The sequence below is a fragment of the Ochotona curzoniae genome, unplaced genomic scaffold (genome assembly GCF_017591425.1).
Source record: "Ochotona curzoniae isolate NIBS_2020 unplaced genomic scaffold, NIBS_Ocur_1.0 contig_291, whole genome shotgun sequence".
Lineage (NCBI taxonomy): Eukaryota > Metazoa > Chordata > Mammalia > Lagomorpha > Ochotonidae > Ochotona > Ochotona curzoniae.
Genome location: NW_024465649.1, coordinates 8,099,514 through 8,117,624, shown reverse-complemented (window position 1 = coordinate 8,117,624; position 18,111 = coordinate 8,099,514). Strand labels below are relative to the sequence as shown.

General features: G+C 41.8%; 1 long non-coding RNA gene and 1 pseudogene across 1 annotated transcript; one reads left to right on the top strand and one right to left on the bottom strand.

The window, feature by feature from the left end:
• The first annotated feature begins 299 nt into the window (after positions 1-299).
• On the top strand, positions 300-16,949 carry LOC121155247. The gene is made up of 4 exons (XR_005883643.1): positions 300-353; positions 6,587-6,701; positions 8,509-8,589; positions 16,337-16,949. It is a non-coding gene; the product is annotated as an uncharacterized LOC121155247 (long non-coding RNA).
• LOC121155387 lies at positions 5,384-5,507 on the bottom strand (annotated as a pseudogene).
• Positions 16,950-18,111: the final 1,162 nt, after the last annotated feature.

Below are 18,111 nucleotides of genomic sequence, written 5' to 3'. Positions count from 1 at the left end.
AGGGAATGATTAGGAGCAATTTAAGTATTCAACAAATGGGTAGGCTAGCAAACTAGTATCTATATGACAGAAAAGTGTGAGCCATTAGTAATCACATGTCAAGATTTCCTGATATGGGATATTCAGCATATTTCACCAGGTAATAAAAACCTTTAGGCCACTATGTACTGTTTCCTCTAAATAGTGAAACTGAGTATTACCATGCTTGTAAGTCAGGTATGGTTCTAAGCATTTAAGAGGTTTGAATACAGTTAATTATGCAACAAGCTTGTAAAGACTTTTTTTTATTCCTACTTTATACAGAAGGAGCCAGACATGCAGTGTCTGAGCCACTCGTCTGAGGTCATGTAATGGTAAGCAACAGAATCCATGTGCCTGATATGGCTTGACTCCATGCACCTCTAGGCTGTCACAGTCTCTCGTCCATGCATGTGTGTTTGTGTAGTTTCCTCCTTGTCTCTCAGAAGATTCACTTCTAAGTGCTAGTTGTGTTTGACATAATCCTCTCTTAGGACAACACATATTTCTGTGATATGAGTGAAATTCCCAGCCAGAGTAGGCTTTGAGAATGTCTGTGCCTGGAATGTGCAGACCACACTGTAAGCCTCTTTGCAAACTACACACCCAAAGAGTGCTTTCCCAGTTTGCTAAGTCAGCACAAAGGTGGTGAACTGCCAGCTCTGTGTAGGATCTGTTCTAGACTCTGAGTTTGCAGCTGTGTATATGGCAAAGGACACAAGATCAGTTTTCCCACAAGACTTCAATCTTAAAGCATGGCAGGGAAGTAACCAGTGAATAAAATAGCCAACAAAGATAAGCAGAAACTGTATCTCATGGGTTTTGATTTTTTTTGTTAGTTTCATCTCTTCAAAACTCTTTCTTCTCATTAAATTCTTCAGCGTCTCATAGATCATACAGAAGCATCATTTTCTTCAAGAGGTTTCTGGATTTTCTTTTTCATTTCTTTGGTGACACATGTTAGTCATTTAGTAGCATGTTATTTAACTTCATGGTGTTATTAATTTCCTTTTTCTTGCTGTTGTTGATTTTGTATTGTGGCTTTTCATTTAAGGAGATGTATAGTAACTGTGTAATAGAGACTATCATATTCAGATGTGAGGATACAATGCAGCATGCATCTCTACTTCCAGATAAAGATGGACTCCCAATGAAACTGTTTACTTTATCTTGACAACAGCATGCTGGACTATTTGCTATTGTCCATGCCCTCAATGATGGACAAATGACTGTGTATGAAGAACTATGCTATAGTAATGATATAGGGGAACTCAGAGAGGAGGGAGGGAATTGAGGAGGAGATAAGGGAAATCCCAGGGCCTATGGAACTGTATCATAAAATGATAATAATAAAAAGAAATTAAAAAATCACTCCTGCCAAAAAAATGAACAAATCTAAAAAAATAGCCACGAAAAATAATAGCTGGAGTTCAGTGCTCTACAGAAAGCTGTCCTTGGGACAATGCCATAGGGAGGGGTCATGTGCTAAGGAAAACTGTCTTTAGGAATTATTTTAGCTGAATCCTGCATTACCAGGAAGTACACTAGGAACACATATACATGGAAATATATACATACTTAATATGAAGAGAGAGAAAAAGGGGGGAGAGAAACAGAGATAAGAGAGAGGAAGAGAGAAGGAGGAGGAAGAGGGGAGAGAGAGAGAACCTAAACCTGGTACAGTTTGGGAAATTTGGGGAAAAATATAAAAATTTTTTGTGCAAGAACTGCATAACATTGAAATATATCAAATGTATTTTAAAACAGGGATATAGGGACCCAGTATGGTAGCCTAGTGTCTAAAGTCCTCACCTTGAACATGCCAGGATCCCATATGGGCACCGGTTCTAATCCCAGCTGCCCCACTTCCCATCCAGCTCCCTGCTTTTGGCCTGGGAAAGCAGTTGAGGATGGCCCACATCCTTGGGACCCTGCACACATGTGGGAGACCTGAAAGAAGCTCCTGGATCCTGGCTTTGGATTGGCACAGCTCTAGCCATTGTGGTCACTTGGGGAGTGAATCATCGGACGGGAAATCTTCCTCTCTGTCTCTCCTCCTCTCTGTGTATTTGACTTTCTAATAAGAATAAATCTTAAAAATACAAAATAGAAGCATAAATATATTAAATAAATATATTTCAGATCAAAACGCTTACAACTAAGGAAGTAGAGTCACAACGAACTACTACTTCATTGCATGTGGTGGGTGAGAAGCCATGGGTAAATTGATGATGTTGGTGCCTTTTGCTGAACTGAGGTAGCAAAAACAGGCATTTTTTTTTTGTGGCTCCCGATAGACTGAGATGCCTGATAGCAGCTGTTGCAAGCTGCTTCTCCCTTATTCTCTCACTGAATCTTCCTCCATCCTGCTATGAGTTTCTTTGGATTGGGTGATAGCTTCTTCCTTCCTCTTCTTTCCTTTCCTTTCCTTTCCTTTCCTTTCCTTTCCTTTCCTTTCCTTTCCTTTCCTTTCCTTTCCTTTCCTTTCCTTTCCTTTCCTTTCCTTTCCTTTCCTTTCCTTTCCTTTCCTTTCCTTTCCTTCCCTTTCCTTTCCTTTCCTTTCCTTTCCTTTCCTTCCCTTCCCTTTTTTTTCTTTCCTTCCTTCCTTCCTTCCTTCCTTCCTTCCTTCCTTCCTTCCTTCCATGGAGAGACAGACCAAGAGTTGGGGGAATGATTGCACAAGGACTTATGCCCAGTGAACAGCAGACTTGGGACCAGTAAGATCATTTGAATCCACAATACCCTCAAGGCTGAGTCATCAGAGATATATAATGTGTGTTTTCTGCTGTTATAAGGCAGCTAGAATTCCTGATTGAGGCTTATGTAATGTACATTGTCTCACATGGCAAGTGCTTAAAGGTGGTGGGTTCAATCTTTGCCAACCTAGAAACCAACTTAAGATTTCACAAAGACAGACTAAAACCTCAGGAGCTTGGAAAAAGAGTTGATATATATCACCTTCTAAGGCCCTGTGACCATATTTAATCCTGCCCCAGCAGTCTCTTGAGGTTACTTTGTTAATCCATCTTAAAAGAGTAGAAAATTAAGGTTTAAGGCATTCACCAACATAGTCCTATGCCAGGTGTACACCCAAGCTTTCCAACACCAAAGCCCATGCCTTTTCCATAGCATATCATGGCCAGATTGGGCCTCCTTGCTCCCAGGGATCAAGGATAACTGCTCACAGGAGTGTAAGAATGAGTTGCCTTGGAATCTACTCTGCTGGCAGTTCCTCACCAGTCTAACTCTATGATCTGCATGACTTCATGAGGATGGCACGCACACTTGATTTATGTTGGCACAGAGCAAACTATAAATTGTGCTCATGGACACATCGAAGCCTCTTCTCACATGGAAGATGTTTATAGAACAGGGAACATGGCCTCTGCATGAACATACTGGTCCTCTCCATGTCAACATCAACATAAATAAACGTATCCAGGATCTCTGCCTGGACTGTTTTCCATAGCTACCCAGCAAGTCTGTGAGGTAGGTCATTATTACCAAGGAGGAGCAAAGAGGCCCTCCCCAGTGTCTAGAACTTATTCTGACAAGCGGCCCTATTGACGAAGGACCATTAAACATGCCTCACCCACATTCCTTTAACTCTCCTGTTGCTAGCAGCTGGGCCTGAACACATGGGATATCCCTCCCTTTTTTTACAGCTTTACGCCAGAGGCTCCTGAGAATCTAGTTACAGTCATTCTCCACTCCTGGAAATGTGGGCCCAGTCAGTGGACAAAAATCACCTTTTCTGCTACTGATCATCTAGTGTGCAAAGCAGCATTCCGTCCTGCTCCTGTGGACTCTCACACAGGTTGTGGGATGGGGCCAGCTTTTAAATGAGAGAATAAGACATCAGCAGGGAAAGATTCTTTGACTTTGCATTTCTCAGAGCTTGGCATTGAGCTCGCTTTACAAGGAACATAACAGTGATTATAGACTATTACCACCATAACCATTACTGTCTGCACCTGCCCCCAAATAATCAGCATATCTATAGATATTCAAGTGAAATAGAACTCATAAAGACACTATTATGAGGGTGTGGCAGGGTTAGGGACTGAGATCAGGAGCTCAACAATTTGGTTCTACTAACATCTCTTATGAGTTGAACCTGATCTTGTAAAATTGTTGGAGTCCTCAGTCACAATATCTCAGAATGTAACTCTACTTGGGGATAGGATCTTCATTGCCATACTTTTAAAGTGAGTTCATTTATGTGATACCTTATCCAAAGCAATTTGTGTTTCTATGAGAAGAAACTTGGACATAATTGGAGAGAAGGCCATATGAAGAACAGGGAGACAATGGTACCCAGAAACCAAGGAGCGACCTGAGAAGAAGCAAACCTTCACACAGTGATTTCAGAATGCTTGCTAATGGGGCTATGAAAAACATCAGTGTCTGCTGTCCAAATCACCTCATCTTTGCCATTGAGTTAAGCAGCCCCAACAAATCAATGCACAGCTCTTCAAATTTGAAAATCAAAGAGAATAAAGAGCTCACTTCCTTCCTCCTAGCCTCTGATCTCCTCCTGTTAGGGCCTCCCAAGTCCTAAACCCCATTGCAACCTAGATGGTCAAGGCTACAATTAGGATATTATCACAGCAAGCCCTCTGGGTAAGAGCTAAGTATGTCCATTCATTCAATAAATATTCAGCAAAGCCTTATAATGTACCAGGAGTCATCTGGAATGTTGTGGATATAAAGCAAAATAACCTAGAATCTTCTGCCTTCAAGGACCTTACAGTGTGACAGGGAAGAGACACCAGCATGTGTTCTGTTTTGCAAGTGTCCCTCTTCACAAGACAGCCCACCTGCTGACATCGACTGTTTGAGCATGATCCTGTGATGTTGAGAAGTGGTCACTCACTCATCCAGCAAGATGGAGAGAAAACCAAAAAGGTTTACTCCACCTGGCACTGGTTAGCTGTGTGAAATTTTATGGAGCAACAGAGTGGAATATCATGCTGGGCTGATGGCTGTGCAAAGACCCAGAGTTATGCAAAGAGGAAGTCCCTTTAAAAGGAGAAGATGAAAGGTGCAAACCTACATAGTTTAGAATCACTTCTCACCTGCAATGCCTCACAATACTGTATTGTCTGTGTTTTAAATTATGATTTGTGCTTGTGATCACATGGTACAGTGGCAATAAGAGGATTTTATTGTCTTGATCTCAAGGTCCATTGCCACCACTTGCTACTCATTAGTGACTTGAGCAAATAACTAAAGCCACTGAGACTCTATATTCTCTCTAGTCCATTCACCCATCAACAACACATCTTCTCTGTTCCAAGCCCTGCAGCTGTAAGGATGCATAGTTTTGGGAGCCCGGAATAGAGGAAGAGGCCGACTCCACACGTGCTTCTCTGCCTATTCAAAGACTTCCAGGGCTATACCCAATGCTCTTGGGAAAAATTTTCAATTAGCAATAATCGTAACTCAGATAAACCTCATTGGCCATGATACTGCCACTGCGCAAAGCTCCGAAGAGTTCTTGAAACGCACAGATTGATGCACTGTTTTCCTACTGCCCAGAGACATGGAGAACATTTGGAGAAATAACAAAAGAGGAAATGCATGTAAGTTGTTAATATTATTGGGTGGCAGTTGTAGTTGCTGGCATGTTTTGTTAGAGTGGCTATTGTGACTGCACTCTGATAATCCCTACCTTTGTAGTTTGGTTCACACCAGGTCTACCTCTTGCCTCTCAGTTAAAACATTGACCCAGCTAAGATGGGAGGTCCAGACTGAAGTTTTCTAGGAATCCTGCCCAGAGCCTCTCTGATCAGAGATGTCATCTTTCTCCAAACACTGTCACAGTTAAGAGCTCATTAGGATTTTTTTCCAGCTGTAAAACCAGCTTTGTGTTATGCTAGGTGTGGTGCAGAATTGTCTGAATCAGAGAGTGCCAGGGTTAGACATAACCATAAAAAGTCATTAGGAAGCCACTAGTCTTACCCACTCAAATTAAGCTATCTGGCAGCTTAATGATCATTCTAATCTAAAGGCTTGCTCGTGTTCCTCTCCTACTTAAAATCAGGTAGCTGCAAATGGTTGCCAAATGGGATCACTTTGGGGAGTGAAAGGTGAGAATACTAGGATAACTGGCCTAAACTAGACTCACACTGAGCAAGCAAACCAGGACAGACAGTCCCTGTGTGACCTGCCTATCACTCCTGCACTCCACTTTCCCAGAATCGAGTGAACAACTTGTAGTCAATCAGGCGTTCCTATTTTGTCCTGACCCTTGTGCCTTGTACATACTGTTCCCTCTGTCTGAAATGCCATCCCCCTCACCCTTGTCCATTTCATTCTGCAGGCTCAGGCCAACGGTTGCCTGTTTGAGAGCCTCCTGACTCTTGGATGAAGGCAGCTGCTCTCAGTGTACTTGATTAGGTCTCCTGGCACATGACTGTGATTGCCTACCTGCCAGTTGGGTTCTCCCGTTAGACTCTGAGCTTGCTGAGTCTGAGTCATGGTCTTTGTTGTCTCCCGAGCCAGGTCTAATGTTTGCATTTGACCTATAGTAAAGATGAAATATTTTGCTGTTATCATTTCACAGGTGAACTCATTCTCCTTTGTGTTTACTCACTTCTCAAAGATATGGCAGATTGAAGACAATTTATCCCAGGGAAGATACTGTGGTTCCAGCATTTCCAGCAACTTGGGGACCAAAGGTATGGTCTTCCATAGCTTTTAATGGGGCAAATTCTAACTGTTAAGGCAACACACAGTGTAGAAACCATCAAAAGTGAGTGACAGAAACAAAGACTCAAACACCTCCTTTAGCCCAGGTTTCACTTGCAAATGAGACACAGAAGAAGAAGATGGGGCGGTGGGAAACAATTTTCTTATTTGACTTTAATCCAGATTTAGAGCAAGTTTACAAAAGGGAGTTGACAAGAGTGGCAGGTGGACTCATAAGAAGGAAAAGAAATGAGCTTGCACTGAGTGTCTATAATGCATTAACTGGACTAGACATTTTTAGTGTGATCTTACTTTAACTGAAATGTGATAATACCCTACCTGAGCAGATATTATCACTTGAGGCTTTTTTATTTAGAAGAGTTACAGCGAATGATAAAGACACACACACACACACTTCTTTCATCTGCTAGTTCACTCTCCAAGTTCTACGATAGCCAAAATCAGTATCTTGTAACTCCATCTGGGTCTTCCATGAGAGTGGAAATGACTTAAAAACATGGAGCACTTCCTACTGCTTTTCCAGCCACGTTAGCAGGAGCTAAGTCAGAAGTGGGGCAGCTGGGACTTGTAGCAACACTCACATGGGATGCCACCATCACAGACTTAACCTATGGTGCTAGTGCCATAACGCCAGGCTCAATCATCTGAGTTTTATCATCATCTGATGATTTCCTAAATGGCTTCTGGGGTCAGATCAGGCCAAACCAGATGCTAGGAGCCAGCAGCCTGTTTTCGGTCCCCAACATGGTTGCAGGAGCCCAAGAAGTTGAGCCATCTTCTGCTGCTTTCCTAGGTGCAGTAGCATGGAGCTACATCAGAAAGCTGTTAGAGCTTGAACTGATGCCCACATGCATGCTAGCATTGCAGGTGGCAGCTTAACCCGTTAAACCACAATTCTTGTCCAAATAAAATTTCTAAAAATGTCTTCTTCATATTTACTGAATATCTGACAGCTTGCACCTATAGATTCCTTTTCTTTCACTACAATTCAATGCCAGCTTCCCAAGAGTAAGAATTTTCATAATTGAGGGGCCGTGGCATGCCAGGTGCTGTTAGTACTCTCCCAACCTCAGGGGCAGAATGCTAACTACCAAACAGCTGGCAGGTGAGCCAATCCCCAAATCTCAAAGTACAGCCACTCCTGGTGCCAAATGTCTTGCATTGGATGCCTCTGAGGCAGATACTTACATGCAGAGAGCTTATCTTCAAGTACTTTGGGACATATCACCTATGATGGAGCAAGCAAACCAGGCTGGGGTGCAGCAGGAAGTTTAATTGAGATTTGGTTGCCTGAGGCTTTATAATTTGGATGGTACTTTTCAGTAGCAACAAATGGAGGCAAAGAATCTAGGCTTTTGGACCTTCCACATCAGTGCTTTGATAGATACAGGCTGGCTCTAGAAAGTGGTATAAATTGGCTTGAATCATATCCTTCAGCTGAGGACAATTTTTGAAGAGAAAATCAGCTGTGAACTGTTTTCTACAAGCACTGTTGGCAATTATGAGAATGATCTTAAGTGTGTATATGGTGGCACACCACAACATCTACTATCCAGAATGAATTAGTGAATGAAAAATCAATTTAGTAAATCAATGCGTGGGCTGGTTGTCTTTCTAACTATTGTGAAAGTTCTTAAACAAAGGACTCTGGATTGATGCGGTTTGTGTGTACGGTGTATGTGTTTTATTAGTGACAACTATCCAGTAGTCACACTGGCATGCCAAGTATCAAAGAAATTTGGAAACTTACTTTAATTCAGTCTACCCTTTTTCCAGGTTAAAAGAAGTACCTGAAATCTCAAGTGTCTGAACCACCTATTTTAAGTCTCACAGTGATTGAGGAAACACCTTACCAAGGTAAATTTAAAAACATTTATTTGTTTTTATTGGAAAGGCAGATTCACAGATAGAAGAAGGAGAGACAGAGAGAAGGATCTTCCATCCTCTGGTTCACTGTGCAAATGGCCACAAAGACTGGAAATGAGCCGATCTGAAGCCAGGAGCCAGGTTCTTCTTTTAGGTCTCCCACATGCATGCAGGGTCCCAAAGACTTGGGCCATAATCTATGCTTTCCAGACCACAAGCGCGGAGCTGGATTCAAATGGACACTGACATGTGTTATCGGTGTTTGTAGGTGGAGAGTTAGCCAATTGAGCCATCTTGCCAGCCTCTACCTCATCAATATTTATCAGTCTCCTTACAGTGGCTTAAACATATTCAGATCCCTGCTAACGTGTGAGTGGGTCTTCAAAAAGTAAATGGAAAATATATATTACCAAAAAAATCTATGCTTGGATTTCAATTTTTTTTGTGTCCGCATAAATTTACCCTTTAATTCAGTTTTCCACAAACATTTCAGAGACTTCTTATATAACAGATTTCAGAAGATCCAGGGTTGGTTGAAGCTACAGTTATCAGGGCCCCTCTTTCCTGCTCCCATTCTAGCACATGGCTCCCATCTTTAAGGTCACTTTAAGGTTCAGCATGTCTTCTGGAAATCAGTGATTCACATTTGGTTCCAATATAGCATCAGAAGAAGTTAGAGGCAACGAAGGGATATTCACTGTATTCCTTTGTGATCCTCCCTTGAGGCCCTTTTTGCCCATTCTGATCACATACCATTGATCAAACTTTGTTCTGTAACTTCTCTAACTGTAAGGATCTGGGCAGTATCTTAGGTCTAGGTGAGAATGTATAATGTGAAAGATAATTTACAAGGAAAGCATAATTTGGGGGTCATACCTAAATCAGTCCCTTTTAAAGGTAGGACTAGTTGAAAGCTATTGATCCTCCAGGTATTCAGTTTCTACAAGTTTAAAACAGACAACAATGTCTAATCTCACACAAAATTACTATGAATCCTTTAACCTATGAAACTGTATTAAAAATTTTTAAATGGTAAAAAAAGACTTACTATGAACTTCGCTATAAAATCACAGTGTCAGGGGCATGGATTAGAATCACCTCTCTTTCCTCCAAGTTGTTGAATAATGTGGTTACAACTTAGTGCCTTTACACCCTTGAATGTCCTGTTTCAAATAACAACAATAGCAAATAATAGAAGCCGTTTTGTCCTTGGAGCCCAGCTTAGTTCAAGTACAAATCTTGTATTCTACTGACTTATTGACGGTAATTTGTGGGAGGAAAAACAGCAAAGTAAAACCTGCCTGATTATCAAGTCAACAGATGTGCTCCCAGAGCACATTTTAATAGATGTATTTACCTGGAGACATCAGTCTTAAGTTTCTATGTGTCTGCTTGGTAATCTCTAATTCTCATTAAATAGAAAATGTGCGAGAATAAAAATGGGCAGTTTTGAATATACACTATCACAGGCCTTTTAAGCTTCATAAGTGACTGTACATAGTTAGCTTGTTTTCTAATAGATGAAAGATCTGACTCTAATAATTTTAGGGGCATATTTATGGTTATACCAAGTGGGGATGGAGAGTTGAACCTGAGTTTAAGTGACCCCACAGTCTATTCAAACTTTCTGTCATCCTAAAGGTCCCTACTTGGTTGGGTGAAATATTCCTCTCCTTGTTCCCCCTTCTCAGTTTTAAATTCCTACTCTTTGAAAAACTTTGCCCACAATCTGACCTTGAATTTGGGACTGTTGCCAATAATTTCCAAAGAGGCACCCTGAACTTGCTGAGGTCAGGTTTTCCCTAGGAGAATGGGCCTTTGCTGGACGGTTTACTCTTTTATTAGCAAGTTGTTACTGTAGGTGGTTTTTAGTATTGCAGCCTCACACAAGGGTTGGGCCTGGAAGGGCCCTCAACTCTGCTGCAATCCAACGCTTGCTGCTGTACAAAGGAGGGCACCAAACCTCGAAACAGGTGATTGCACATGGTCAGTCAGGGAGTGAGCCTAACTTCATGCAATCTCATGAGAATGTTGTGTTTGGATTTGCTCTCTCCCTTCTCCTAATGAATTCTTGGCTGCAAAAAGAGATTCAAGGAGCAAGGCATGAGTCTTGACATGCACACTTGTGGTAGGAATTGCTGTGCTAGCTCAGAGACCGGTGTAAAAACTTTGGAAGAGTGTAGGGAGTATCATCCAGTTTCTCAGCTCACTCTTACATGTCTCATACAAGGAACTGAACCAAAGCAACACAGCAAAAACACTGAAACAGAGCCACAGAAGTATAGATCACTTCCTAGGTTTGAGTGGCCACTGGATAGTATACATATAAGACAGACTATCAGCACTGCAAAACCTTTGAAACCTAATCAGGCATTAGGATCCCAGCCCACAGAAGGCAAGCTGAGATTTACTGTCTAAACCTAACTGTATGGATTGCTTCAAAATGAAACAGATGCAACATTCTTGGATTCTGACCAGACTGGAGCCTTAAACTGTGTTCTGTAATATTCAAAATGTCTGAGGAGAAATTAAAAATTAATTGATATACAAAGAAATAGGACCATGGAAAAGCTCAAACCTTTCATTGGAAAAGATCATCAGCAGACACTAACGCCGAATTGACGCAGAGGCTAGGATGACCCCACAGACTTAAAGCAGCACCATCAAGTCAGGGACAACCTTGAGAAAAATGGAAAGGTAGGTGTTACATCAAAGAAATAGGAGTTATTCATAAAAATGGAGCATCTATAACTAAAAATATAATGATATAAATTTTAAAAAATCTACCACCAGAGAGTATCAGTAACGCAATGGAGGTAGTCAGTGAACTTGAAGCTAGATCAGGGATTGGATTGATCGTATTTTTCTTTGAAGGAAGACAGTTAATATTTTAGACTATATTGTCCACAAAATCTTTACAATTGTAGCATGAAAGCAGCTCCAGTGGTATGTAAATGGATGACAGTAACTGGATTCTAATAAAGCTTTATTTACCAAAGCAGGTGTGTGAGAAAAAGGAACATTCTCAACTTGTTATGTGTTCAGAATCATCCTAATTACCAACACAAGAAACACAGTCTAGGAAAAGAGAACAAAATTTTAGTAAATCAAATGTAAGGAGTATAATGATTCACAAGAAAATGAGGTTATATGAAGAATGCAAATGTGCTTTATCACTTAAAATCAGTGAATGTAATCTACTGTGTTAACATACTGGGCAAAGCAGCATCATAGCATATACAGGAAAAGCCAAATACATCCATGACAGACTCACCAAAGCAGGCAGAGTAAGGATTTTCCAAACCTGAAAAAGATATCTAAGAAAATCTTGAATAATATATGTTTATAGAAACAAATCTCAAAGGTACAATGATGAGAAAGGAAGAACACTGAAGGATATTTATAGCATGATATCATTTATATAAAGTCTTATCACATGCAAACTACTGCGTTTTGCTTACAGATGAAATCTAAATAACTGCAAGGGAATAGTAAAGGTTAAAATCAGAGTAGTAGCCTCGCCTGGGGAGCTAGAAAAGAGATTAGGATTGAAGATTGGTTCATGAGGGGCCAAGGCTTTACTGAAATCTCTGAATTCTTGAGAAATATTCTTAAACAAGAAAAGAATAATGGGAATTAGAATGGAATACAAGAAACATGATCATCAATTATATTCTCCTTGACACTTTTCTGCATTGTGTTCTTTTCTAAGTTAAAAAATACATAAACTCTGGGTTTTCCCATACTTACTTATGAAGAATTTAAAACCCATGGAATTTAAATAAGATGCTCTGAGTCAGAAAGCTAGTAAGTGGGGATTAAGGATGAAAACCAGGCATTGTGGTGTTAAGTCTTGAGCTGGTCAGTGCAAGACTAATCCACAGCCCTGCAACGATTACTCAACTTACTCTGTGGACAGCACTCTAGACTCAGGCGAGACTCAGGCAGGGAGAGAGTTGGCTAGTCATCATGTAGCTGTTCTCTTTTTCCTCTTCCTGATTTACTTCCTGAATTTTTGTGTATTCTGAATACAACCCTGTGTTTGCTTCATATACCTAGCAACTATGTTCTCAGTATTGTCTCACTTCTCGCATTTGTCTTTGATGGCTTTTATTATGTAGGAGTCTTTACTTCTGTTTAGAAGATGGGACCTGAGCCAAGGAGGTCATGAATGTGGTAGACATGGAGGGATGTGATGAATCTTGCCGAGCAGCTGGACATGTGAGGACACTACTTCTTCCTGCCCCAGGCAGGAATTCCTTCTGTTTCTGAAGGTGGACGCCTGTGTGACCTGAGATCTCCTACAGCATCTATCCTAGCCATGTGAATCTGGACTGCTTGACATTACAAGCCAAAGGGTAGACATGGTCTGAGGCACAACTCTCACCATCAAACAGTGGAGCAAACTTCTCAGAAAGCAGTTTCTTCAGTTGAATAATCCTTCCTTGATTGTGTCAGTTTTTCCAAAGACTGTGGTTAAAATTTCTTTTCATGCAAGGATAGTCACATTAGATGGCAAATTAATTGCTTTCCAATGCTCTTGTTTAAAAGTTGGCAATGCTCTGTTGGTGCCTCAAAGTTATTTTTATATTTTTCTACTCAAAGAACAACTGTCATAGAGAAAAGAACATAGGCTCTAAAGTCTGAAGACCATGTGTTTTCAGTTCCATCACATATATTGTATCTCCAATCAGGAGGCAAATCATTGAACTTGAGTACATCTTTGTTGCTTCACTAAAATAGAGTAATTAAAATCACCTTAGGGACACAGTAATGATGATTAAGTGAATACCCATAAGGGCCTAGTACTATTTATGACATAAGTTAGGTTTATTTTACAACTCTTTCTCTTTCGGTGGGCGCAAACTGGGCTCCAAGTGCATACCCTGATTGTTATCCAGTTTACATCCAGGTCATAGTTGATACACATAGACTGCGGGTTAAAAACCTCAGTGAAGCATTACCTTGTTAGAACACTGCCAAGAAAAGGAGAAGAGAGGGGCTGGTGCTGTGACACAGCATGTTAAGTTGCCACCTGTAATACCAATATCCCATCTAAGTGATGATTCAGATCCAGGTTTCCTTGCTTCTGATCCAACTCCCTGCTAACACACCAGGGAAGTCGACTGAAAATGAACTAAGTTTTTGGGTCCCTTCCATCTATGTGGCAAACCTAAATGTAGTACCAGGCTCATGGTTTTAAACTGGCTCAGCCTGGCTGTAGTGGCTATTTGGGATACTGAACCAGCTCTCTCTCCCTCTCTCTCTCTCTCTCTCTCTCTCTCTCTCTCTCTCTCTCTCTCTCTCTTTCTCTCCACCTTCCCCCCACCCCCAAATAAATTTCTAAAATATTTTAAAAAGGAGAAAAGAGGGCCAGCAGGTTGCTAGAGCAACCTTATCTTCCACCTACAGTGCTGTTTTAGTGTCAGCTGCTGCATTCTGGATCCAGATCCCTGCTGGTGGCCTGGGGAAGCAGTGGAGGATGGATCAAGGCCTTGGGCCCTGTGCTCATGTGGAAGACACAGAACAAACTCCTGATTCCCAGCTTCTTTGAACTGGCCCAACTCTGGTTATTGTCACCATTTGTTGAGTGAACTAACAGATGGAAATCTGTCTCTGCATCTCCCTCCGCGCCCCACCCCCTTGTAACTCTTTCAAGTGAAATAAATAATTTTTTTAAAAGGGAGGAAATAAAACATAAAAAAACATGTTTCAACCATGATGGAGGGAAATTGGAATTTCTGTACGTTGTTAGGTATGTGAAATAATATAGTCTATGGGCAACACCATTCCTGAAAAAATAAGGAAATACCTTTTGCACTATTTCACCTCTGAATGTGTACCCACAAGAAATGAAAGGAGGGAACTGACAAATATTTATCTACTAATATTCATAGCAGCATCCTTCCTTGTAACTAAGAAGTAGAGACAAGTCAGGTGTCTATTATACAATAATGGATAAACAGAAATTAGTATATCTGGAGAATGGATTATCAGTGTTAGAAAGGAAGGGGATTCTGGCATATGCTACCATGCAAGGAACTTTGCTGGTCTTATCCTAAGCAAAATAACCACAAAGGAACAAATCCTGTCTGATTCCATTCATAAGAGGGAACTAGAGCGGTCAACTTCACAAAAACTGAAAGCAGAATATGGGTTGCTAGGATCGGGGATAGGGAAGAGGAAGTTGGGGAGTTATTGTTCAGTGGGTACAGGGTTTCAGTTTTGCAAGATTATAAGATTCTGGGGATGAATGGTGTTGATGGTTGCCCAACAGTATAAAGGTCCTTCATGCTACTGAACCATATCCTCGAACATGTTTCAAATGGTAAGCTTTATGATAGGATTGTTTCAGCATAATTGAAAGTAAAAACTTCAAAACGAAAAAGCATCTGTTAAGTGAAAGAGGATGCCTGCGACAAGAGCCTTATATTACAGGATACACCAAATGTGCTTGTTCCTCCAAATGACCACTGCCTACAATAGGGTGAACCAGGATGAAAGTCAGGAAGATGAGGCAGAGAGGGTACTCCCAAACAGATCATGAGGAGGTTCTAGGACTTCACACCTTATTTCTTGAACTGTTTTGTGTTGGGGCAAGTTTTGAAGAGAGTAAAAGGATGGATGGAAGACAACAGGGAGGCCTGCAAGCTCAGAAGTGAGTCGGGGTTTCTGTGGACAGAGCTCCTGGGTTTCCCTCTTGCATGGATTCTCTGATCAGATCTCTTTTCTTCTCAAGACTTGATGGTGGCCTTGACTGGACAGGGGAAGGCTTGTATCTTCTCCAGCACCAGTGGGGGCTCTGACACTGATGCCATCATTACCCCTGGAGTCTGTTGTAAGAGGAAGAAATATAAAGGTGGAGGAAGCTGCTACATCATATGGTTAGATTAGCAACTAGCTGGCTGCTCAGGGCAGTGCCCTACCTAAATGAGACCTACTGGAGAGAGTTCCTTCTGGGTGATCTTGCCTGACTTTAGGCAGATCTGACATTTAGCAACTGACTTCTTAGCTCTTTGTATCCGTAAGAAATGGCCTACAGTATGCTTCACAAGAAAGCAAAGGCCAGGTTCCCAAAACCCACTTTCAGTTATCATAACCACACAATACAGTCACTCATTCATTCATTCCTCCACTCACTAATTATAGAATATCAACTGTATGTCAGGCATTAGGAACACACAGAGGGATATTGTCCTTGGGTTGCTCACAGAGCTCATGGTGGAATCAAATAACACAAAGAAAGTACAATGGTACACTAGTAATGAAAAATAAAGGCTGACTTTGAGCCATATATGCTTACTGCATGCTTACTAAGCAAGTTGCCCAAGTTGACACACATTCTGAGGCTGAGATACAGGGAGTTTGAGGCAGCAGTTAGGAATGGTGTAGCTAGAACAGCAGACTGCCTGGCCCCAGAGTCCTGCTTGCACAATTCTATGCCTATTTTTTGGAACATGGAGGAGGGAGGGTTAGCAATGAACCCAGAGAAGGCAGTGACTGGCCCAAAGTTGGAAGAAATCTTCAAGAAATGAGCCAAGCAGAGAAAGAAGTGGCGAACTATTGGTGAAAAGTTGCAGTAGTTTTACCAATCGCGGGTTTCGAATGAAACTAGATGTGGGAAGCAGAGAAGGTTTCAAGCATCCCAAGGTCTGTATAGCAGAGAGGTGGGAGGAGTCAGGGCAGTGGGCCTGGAAAAAGATTGGTGCATTGAAAGGCTTGTTTTCTTCTGCCCCAGGGAGCAGTATCTGAACTGATGTGATTACAAGCACCGCTTTAAGATTTATGAGGGAGTTCTATTTGTGATTGGCATGCTCATACAGCTTCTTTGAGAATCACAAGGAACCTCCTGACAGGTGAGTCTGTGTTTTCACCTCCTTTCTACTCAGGTTCATGCTCTGGCCTTCATGATGTCCTAGAGAGGCTGAACCCTACGATGGAATCGAGATTCTCGCTTGATTTCTGTCTCCATGTTGGATTTGGCCAGTGGCAGTCAACAGATAGAGATGAAAGGGTGAGGGGTGAGGAGTAGGGCACACTTCTCTAACCCTCCTCTTTGCAGGGTCTGTCAGTGACTGTGCTGTGAAATAACTGAGGCTCTCGCCAACGGTCTTTCTTCTGGGATTAGCCTCTCTGGGCTCCAGCAACACTTGCCCTCCCCTTGTCCCTTTAGGCCCAGGGTTGGTAGCTGTTTCTCTCTGTTTTAGGTATCTGAGTGCCTCAGCACCTTACCAGCTCTGTTATCCCTGCCCATCTTTATGACATCTTCATTAAATCTGTTTCTGAAATCCAGTGGCCTGGTATTAATTAGTTACGTGGAGAATTGCTTGCTCACAATGGCCATTTATTGAATTCCCACTGTGTGCTTAGGCTAAGTGCGTTTTTTTTTCCCATTTAATTCTCACCACAGTACCATGAGTTATAGACTATTTAGAGTACAGGTGAAGAAGCTGGCAGACACACAGATGCTTAGTAATTGACTGATACATGTGGAATTGTCTGCTTTGTCTAGAGTCACGCAACCAAGGTCTCTGGATTCAAAACTCACCTGATGTCCACTGCCCAGGCTACTTATAAATAGTTAATCTGTCAGGTTCTGGAAAACCAGTCAGGGAAGCCAAAGTAAAATCTCTGGGGAGAGTGAAGATGGAGTATTCTGAGGGGGCAGGGTGGTTGTTTAAATAAAAGATCTGGAGCTTTGCCATTGCTGTACTGATGGAAAATGTGTTGGTGGGTGATTCCCCGGAATATCCCTTCCTCTATGGAGAGGAAGTGAGCCCTAAGGGCCTTGAGAAGAGGAAACTCATCTTCCAAGCTCCACAGCAGAAAGCATAAGGGTTTATTTAGAGAGAAGTATTTTGTGACTTTTAAAAATCATTTGTGGGCTTGTACACCAAAGGTTCGGAAAAGGCACACATTCCCCTGGTGGCCAGTGGTCGAGGGAAACCACCCTGTTTTCTTGGCAGCGCTGTGGCTCACACAGCCCTTCCCAAAAACAATATGTGGGGGAAGGAAAGGCAAAACCTATGAAAATGCTGTGATTTGCTTTCATTTTTGTTTTTCCAGTATGTCTGGGGCGGTTTCCACAACTAGACAAAAATGGAGGACCTCTTGCAGAGGGAGCAAACTGCTGCAGCACCCTCACATGACTCGTGGCTTCTTCCACTTGCCTAATACCTCTCACCCAGGTCCAGTTGAGAGGCTAATGATAATAATAGAGCGATGACAGGGCATCTGCCTAAAACATTGGGAGCCTTATTGATGCTCAAAATGGTCTTGGATTCTATGAAAATGGCTATCTTGATCCTAAATGTCAGGCTCCTTACTCTCATGGTTTTATTTCATTTTATCAACAACCATGGAAAGACATTGTCATGATCTTTTCAGCATTTTTCTGAGGATTGTGACAACTGAGCAATGTGAACACGTGGTGTCCACTAACACTGGAGGCATCTGGCAAGAGTTCCCCTTCCTCTCAAACACTGACACCCGTGCTGCAAGGGAAGTGATGGG